General features: G+C 31.0%; 1 long non-coding RNA gene across 1 annotated transcript; it reads right to left on the bottom strand.

Annotated features, from left to right (window-relative positions):
* Positions 1-2,063: 2,063 nt before the first annotated feature.
* Positions 2,064-7,343, bottom strand: LOC133176846 (uncharacterized). Its single transcript, XR_009719564.1, has 2 exons — positions 7,296-7,343; positions 2,064-2,171 (listed from the first exon to the last, which is right to left on the bottom strand). It is a non-coding gene; the product is annotated as an uncharacterized LOC133176846 (long non-coding RNA).
* Positions 7,344-7,856: the final 513 nt, after the last annotated feature.

Below are 7,856 nucleotides of genomic sequence, written 5' to 3'. Positions count from 1 at the left end.
CGTGTAACGTGTAGAATCGTGTGCGTGAGGGATCGTTCGTGTAACAGGTTTTATCGTGCGTTAATCGTGCGGAATCGTTCGTGTAACGTGATCGTTCGTGTAAGTTGTCAACAATAACGTTGCAGCCACTGTAATATATACTGTAAAATCAGAAATATTCGTGGAGGATTAAATTTCGTTCATTTCGTTGTTAACAAATATCACCGAATTTAAATTCCACACAGAATTTTTATATGACTATATATTGAATAGGTCTACTTTCAAAACAATGAAATCAAATGCCTGCGAAACTATTTTAGATGACAAATCAACGAAATTTAATCACCACTCAAAATTATGCTTCAACAGTTTATATACATGAGGCTGTTTGGAAAGTTCGCAGACTTCTGTCCTAACTTTTTTCCCTTAACCTCATATTATTTTCATAAATGGTAAAAATGTTTTATCTATAAAATGGAATGTGTATTAAAACTTTTTAAAATAATTTGATTTATTTCAAACTTATCCAGAATTAAAAACTGCAAAAATCTGATCGCGGAGCCTGTCAAAATTTAGTAATTTACAAACAATATTCTAAAAAATGTGTGTTGTCATTCCCCTGTAAAATGGAGCAAAAACAAATAAAAAAAACAAACAAACAAAACAAAAACAAAAATAAAAAAGAAAGAAAGAAAAAAAAAACCTAGACGTGCAAATGAAGAATTGTTACATCAATATATATTCCAAATTATGGCTCTATACTTTGCTTCGTTGAAAAGAAATCAAATTCAGAAGATAGATAGTCCTCATTGTGAAAATGGCTAAAAAAGATGACGTTGTAGAACGTCACGGAGCAGAAGTTAACGATATAATTTTGTATTGTACACATGTACCTGTCTTGGTCATTAATGGACTTTTGCGAGAAGCACTGACTTTTACACTCGTCGGCTTACTTTGACATTTAAACATGTGTCATGTACGGTGGTACTGAATTGATATTAGATTAGAAAACCTTACTAGTGGTCATAGGTATGGTGTTAGGGACACGTACATGATTTACTTGTATGCAATCAACACAAGAGACGATGGGAGATAGAATTAATTAACTTAAAATACCTTATTCATGAGGGATAGTATTTAATTTCAATCTCATTTTACGAAGGAATCCAATAAGGAAGAAAAAAACATTCCGGAATGAAAACTTGGCAGTAGTTGGTCAAATGGGATAGGAGGGGGGTTAGTATAGGGTATTTCTCCTTCACCTCCCTAGAAAACGTAATATGTGCATTGAATTGCCCAATTATTATCGTTTAATTAACTGTTAAGCTAAATATTTTTATCACAAAAGAGTTGCCGTATAGTGTCCCAGAGAAAAAGTAAGTCGTCGATTGTAGAAGTCAGCGCTTCTCTCAAAAGTCCAATAGAGAAGTCCAACTACTGGTGATGAGTTTTTTGGTTCATCAACGTAAGAACTGTAAACAAATACAAAATTTCAATCATTCAACATCAATGAAGCAGTTAAATTTAAACTCTTTATTGAGGTTGAAAAAAATATCTATCCATCCCACCCATATAAAGCCATTTTCAGCACATATAGTTTCCTCCGATACGGTTCTTATTTTCATCTGCAACTGATGTTGACTAAAAACGTCTCTTGGGCATTCATTTTTATATAACCGTGTTTAAAGATTACACACATCTGATCTCTGCAACCTGGCCAAAATAACATCTGACCTCTGTCACTTGAGGGGTCATTGCCTTGCCATTGTAACCATTTGTTGTTGTGACGGCCTGTGCACATTTACAATTTGATGATCAGTATGTTAATCTTTGAAATAAACATAAAATGATGTTGATTTATTGATTTATACTCTCTCTCTCTCTCTCTCTCTCTCTCTCTCTCTCTGTGTGTGTGTGTGTGTGTTTGTGTTGGGGGAAGGTGGGTGTTATGCTAAGTATTCGTTTGTTTGTTGAATATCCATGAATTCCCAATGATTTCCAAAATAAGTTTTAAACTAATCCTTTGCTTTTTCAACTTTTCTTATATAAATCAAATTATTTCATACAATCCAAACGAGTAAGACTGCATCAAACATACTTTTATTTTTGTAAGACATAGATTTTGATTTTAATATCCTTCTTTCTTTTTCTTCCTTTGCCAATGAGTTTCTGCTTCCGTCATCTGTAAAAACCTGATATAATTATACTTAAGAAATCGATATTTAGACCATTTTACATGATGTATTAAAAAAAACAATTGCATATCGCAATACTACCACGACTGTATAGGTTTAATATTGATGAAAAAAATAATAAACCACAGACAAACATATTGTACACGTTTAGAACTTCCTTTTTTTCCATTTTTTCCTGTTTTCTATTGCACGTGTACATGCAATGCAATGATATTGCTGTGAAAAAAAAAAAAAAAAATGTTCACGTTGTCATTCATACGATGGCCGACAGCGGCCGCCACATTTGATTAAGAATATTGTCATTTTGTACAGCGTTTTTGTCAACTAGTGATCGTCTTTTGTGAAAAGTTTCAGGAAGATTGTGCCAGCCATCTGCGCGAAAATCCCCGGACACAGTTTTTAGGCGTACAGTAGCAATATGTCGACCGACTTCGTTCGGGGCGACATAACTAGTGCTAATGATAATGGGAACTGTTACAAATGTTCTCCAAACGGCTCCTCAATCCCTTATGATACCCCATTCCCTTCAAGCTTCATTAAATTAGGCAATATTTTTGTAATATAGATGGACACTTTATATAGATGGACACTTTAAAGGTATTTTATTGGAAAACTACTCCGATATAGCCAATCAAATTTCAGTGCATGTATTTGTATATATGTTTTGCTATTGTACGCCTAAGAACTGTGTCCGGGGATTTTCTCGCAGATGGCTGGCACAATTTATTTAAAAAGTCTCAAAATGAAGCTTGAAATTGAAATCTTTTCGTGCAACAATTTTCATTTCATGCACTTTAATATGATTCAAGGTTCTTTGAAGTCTTAGAAATGGTCTTGTAAAACGTTGATATTTGTACCCAATAACAGAAAAAAATAAATTCAATTTTAAAGAAATCGAATTTCCTTTATTCTAGCATTAGATACCACTGCTTATTAGCATAATATGAAATATGTGATATGAGATGTCTAGCAATGATAGCATAAGCTTTTTACACTATGTATTATATGACAATTGAAGTAAAAAGAAGAACTAAAATACTGTACAAGCATAAAAAAGATGCAATGTTCTCCAAATGCCTGGATACCTATGTTTTTCTATCCTAAATTATATTTGTTGATCAATTTTCAATTAGAAAATGCATAGCTGATGTTTTTATTCGCATTTCCTGAAAATATATATTTGAGATTTGATGATTTTCCCTATATAATTTGATCGATACACTGTAATGTTGAACTTTGAAGAAATTTCATGGGAAAATTCACGTCACTATGTGAAATCAGAGACATTTTTGTGAGTTTTTTCAATTCCTTAAAAACTGATTTTCAGAACCTGAGGATCGTACTACCTTAAAAACGAATGCATTTCCGTTTGATTCCAAAAATCAAAAACATTCCAAAAACCTTATATTGGATGCTCACATGTAGAGCTACTCAATCCTGTTTTTCTACCTCTACATAATAGACAGAATCGAGTTGTCTCATACACTCTGAGGAGATACATGATGTATATCCATTACAACAAACGTATTGATTTTGTCTGCCTTTTTAATTACAATCCCAAGTATATCTTTTTAATGATACAACAAGAAAGGTGACAGAATAACGATTTTACGTCATAGCATCTAGTATTAATTGGGTTAATTAGTATTAATTGGATATCTCAGGCTAACTGAGAGTGAAAATCACTAAATTGCACCTTATCTGTTTCAAATCACCTGTTTTATGTTTCTTAATTTCATATCACACGAAAGAATTTTAATGTTTTTCGCTGGTGGAAATTGTCGGTGTAAAAAATGTACATATAGCATAACCAGTTTAGTTCTTATTTGTGTACGAAAATTGACAAAAACACCGTATAAAATGACAATATTCTTAATCAGAAAATGGCGGCCGCTGTCGGCCATCGTACATTCAAGATCTATCCTTAAATAATATTACTATTGATCCTCCAACATTCTGAACCTCCGTTGCGGTCCCATTCATTTCATTTTTCATTTGGACCAGTATTTTAGCAACTTATATATACTTATATACAAACAAAGACTATATTTGTTTAATATAAGTAAGAAATGATTAACCATGGAGTACTTACTTTGACATCTCCCATTCACACATAGTTGTCCAGGTGGACAAACTCCAATCTGTGACAATATGAATATCATCAATATCTGGATTTCAATTTTTTACGATATTAATAAAATATTGTTTACCCTGTAATTAATTCAATACATACAGTATCAGGCTTTGTTTTTAGTCTTCCATATTGTTTTGTAATAGGCAATAACAATAAATCAAGCTTCGTTTTAAGGACAAATGCTACTTTTTTTTCCAAAATCTTGAAAAAGATATCGAAACAAGTGCTTACGTAGGGACAATGCACAATGAATGTTTAGCCACATTAAGTTTAATTTTTCATTCAAAGTTTCTCAATAATGCCCTATAAGGTGATTTAGAGTTTATCCTTAACTCATAGCAGTTTGATTTATTTTATTCTAGATGAAATTCCGCGCAATTAAATTTTTACCACTGGTGACGGAACAATTTTTCTACTGACAGGTTAATTACACTCTTAATGCATTAATTACACTCTTAAAGCAGAAAGAAATACATGTACATTGTTCAAATCAATCAGCTACTGTAGATGCAGAAGTAAATATATGTTATCCCTCCGCCCAATTTTTGTTCTTGCTTTTTTTTTTTTTTTTTTTTTTTTTTTTTTTTTTTTGCTTTCCTTTTGTAAGAACTTTAAAAATACCAATCTCATTAATTGGCATTTTCTCTTTACATTTAAGCAACTGTATTTTGATAACTGTTGTAAATACATTGTGCAGGCCCCTTACACCCCCTCCACACACCCACACCCAGATTTCATGTGCCTGAATGTTATGTTTACCTGAGTTGAATCATGGTGCAAGTGAATGTACTTTCCAAAATTATTTGTAACAGTTTGAAATTTGCCGATCTATATTTATAAAATTAGTCCAATGTAGAAAACAATAAGTCTTTATGTTCGCGTGGAAGCTCACGTGGAGGTGAACATAACGTAATATTTTCTTTCTACAATGTTCGATTTCAGCCAATTAGAGAGATAGGAATTATTAAATCATATAATAACTTAATTATTTCATTGAAAGAGATCATATTTAAATACTACTTTTGCAGTTATCTCAATATGGTTTTTTTTAATTCTTGATATTATATGAGATACATGCAGTCTGTTCATATTGTTAGAACTCATTCTCAAATTTTTATATCGTACTTTTCATATTAAAGCCGATTGATCATACCCAAAGAATCATTGAAAATAATAATAAAAAAAATAAATAAATTGTAGATTAATAAAACTTAAACATCTTTTATTTAAGATTCAAAAGCTTTCAGTGAAATATTTGAAAGATCAAATATATGGTTAATGAGACATTTTTTATTCTGCCCTGACTTAAAGATGGATACGAGTATGCCTTTACTTACCCTGCTGCATTGCCTATAGTTATCTACAATTGAAAAAAAAAAAAAAAAAAAAAAAAAAAAAAACAAACAAACAAACAAACAAACAAACAAAAAAAAAAAAAAAAAAAAAAAAAAAAAAAAAAAAAAAAAAAAAAAACATGTCTGATATTAATTGCATAGTTTGATCTTGATCCATATTTGTTCTTTAAGTAAAGAAATTTCTGTTTTTTATGCTAATTAACGTATTTTGCAACAATAAAACAAAAAAAGCAAGAAATTAAAAAAAGAAAAAAACAGCAACAACAAAACATACCAAAAACAAACAAACAAACAAAAATAATATCAAATCTTCTTTTACATCTTATATTATTGATAATCAATGCAAATTTTCTATTTATTTTAACGAATGCAGCTTGGTCAAGCTTAAATTTCTGTTTATTTAACAAGAAAATAACTAAGTCTATATTTCTATCATATACTTTCTACATATTTTGTGATTATATTCAATTCTACTTTCTACTAGCTAATATACGACACACATGTAAACGACCGATGGTATTAAACAAATCGTGGTCTCTAGCGAGTGTAAAAATCTGACAAGCGGTTAAAAAGAATCTTGGAATAGTGAACCCTTCTAAGGACTTTATTAGATTTCTTTAAACATGAAAGCCCCTCCCTTCTTCTCCCTCCCCCAGAAAAAAAAGGTTTCTCGGATTTTAAATATTTTCAAGTTATGATATGTTTCAATGGGCACTGTTTCAAGATATATAGGAAACCTGAGATGTATATCAAAAGTTATTTGCACGTATTTGCTGATTAAGCGTCGGATTTCTGACAATCCGTAACTAAATCCTAATTGTGTAAACAATTTCTTAATGTATTCCATTAAAAGTGCATGGTAAAAGACGAGATAAGAAAAGAGACACGAATTATGAATTTCTAACATAATATCTTATGAATGTATATAATTTACGGTACCAATTTTGATGCATCAGATGCGCATTTCGACAAATTATGTCTCTTCAGTGATGCTCATGCCAAAATGTTATAAATCCGAAATATATAATTAAAAAAAAACAACAACAAAAAAACAACAAAAAAAAAAAAAAAAAAAAAAAAAAAAAAAACTTTGAAGAGTTGAAGAGTACTTAGCAACTGGTCTGTAGAGACCCTCGCGGACTAACAGTCCACCAGCAGGGGCCTCGACCCATCGACCCAGGGGTCATAATTTATAATATACGGTACTAATTTTGATGCACCAGATGCGCATTTCGACAAATTATGTCTCTTTAGTGATGCTCATGCCGATAGATCTGAGAGTTCTCTTGCTTTAATATTGTATTCAGTACAGTCGACAATTGAGTTTCGTTAAAATCACGTAATGAAAGAAGGGCGGTATATATGTACTTCTTCCAGAGATTCTGTTCAGAAAAGTAACCTATCAAGACATATATTTGGGGGGGGGGGGGGGCTTTTTCAATTACCCAAGACGTTATTACAAAGATTTAAAACTACATTTACGGTTTCAATGTAAAGAAAGAAAACTTCAATGAAACGTCAATTCTATTTTATATCCTTATATAACTTTTGTCAAATAACAAAATCGGTTCATATTTTGGTGTTGTTGAAACGACAGACTACAAAATCAATTTAGGAACATGTTATGCTTACCTCTTACACAATATCCACTCCTACAGACCTGTCCTAGAGGACATCTATACTATAAAATAAAATATGTGTTTTATAGAGAATTAAGAATTAAATCCGGAAAGCTCAGTAAATCTTCGAGTGAGCACATTCTTATGTCTGGTTTTATTTATTACACTACCAATTAAAAGTACCTTATTATGTTATTTTTAATGATAATTAAATAATCTTTCATATGCTTCAGTAAGTGACATGGTTTAAAGTATGGTTCACCATTAGATATTGAAAGACAAAAAGAGTGAAAATATTGGGGTTTCTTTTGCTGTGTTACATTAATCATAGAAGTTTTTCTATAACATACCTCATCGCATTGTTCCAGACCTGAAATGATAAGAGGTATTATTACTAAATCAGTTTTGAATTCAATCTTGACATTCTCCTTCAATATTATTCCTTAAAATTTTTAACTCAAAATTTTATGACAATTGAGATTAAATAAGGCTGATTTTTTATACATGTTTATCTGTCTTAGTGATATATTAAAAGAAGTGATAATACATTTTAAATATTTTTTACATGAAATGT

The sequence above is a fragment of the Saccostrea echinata genome, unplaced genomic scaffold (genome assembly GCF_033153115.1).
Source record: "Saccostrea echinata isolate AGI-Se365-2 ecotype Australia unplaced genomic scaffold, CSIRO_AGI_Sech_v1 ptg000083l, whole genome shotgun sequence".
Taxonomy (NCBI): domain Eukaryota; kingdom Metazoa; phylum Mollusca; class Bivalvia; order Ostreida; family Ostreidae; genus Saccostrea; species Saccostrea echinata.
The sequence above is the reverse complement of the archived record's forward strand: the minus strand, read 5'-3'. Positions and strand labels throughout refer to the sequence as shown.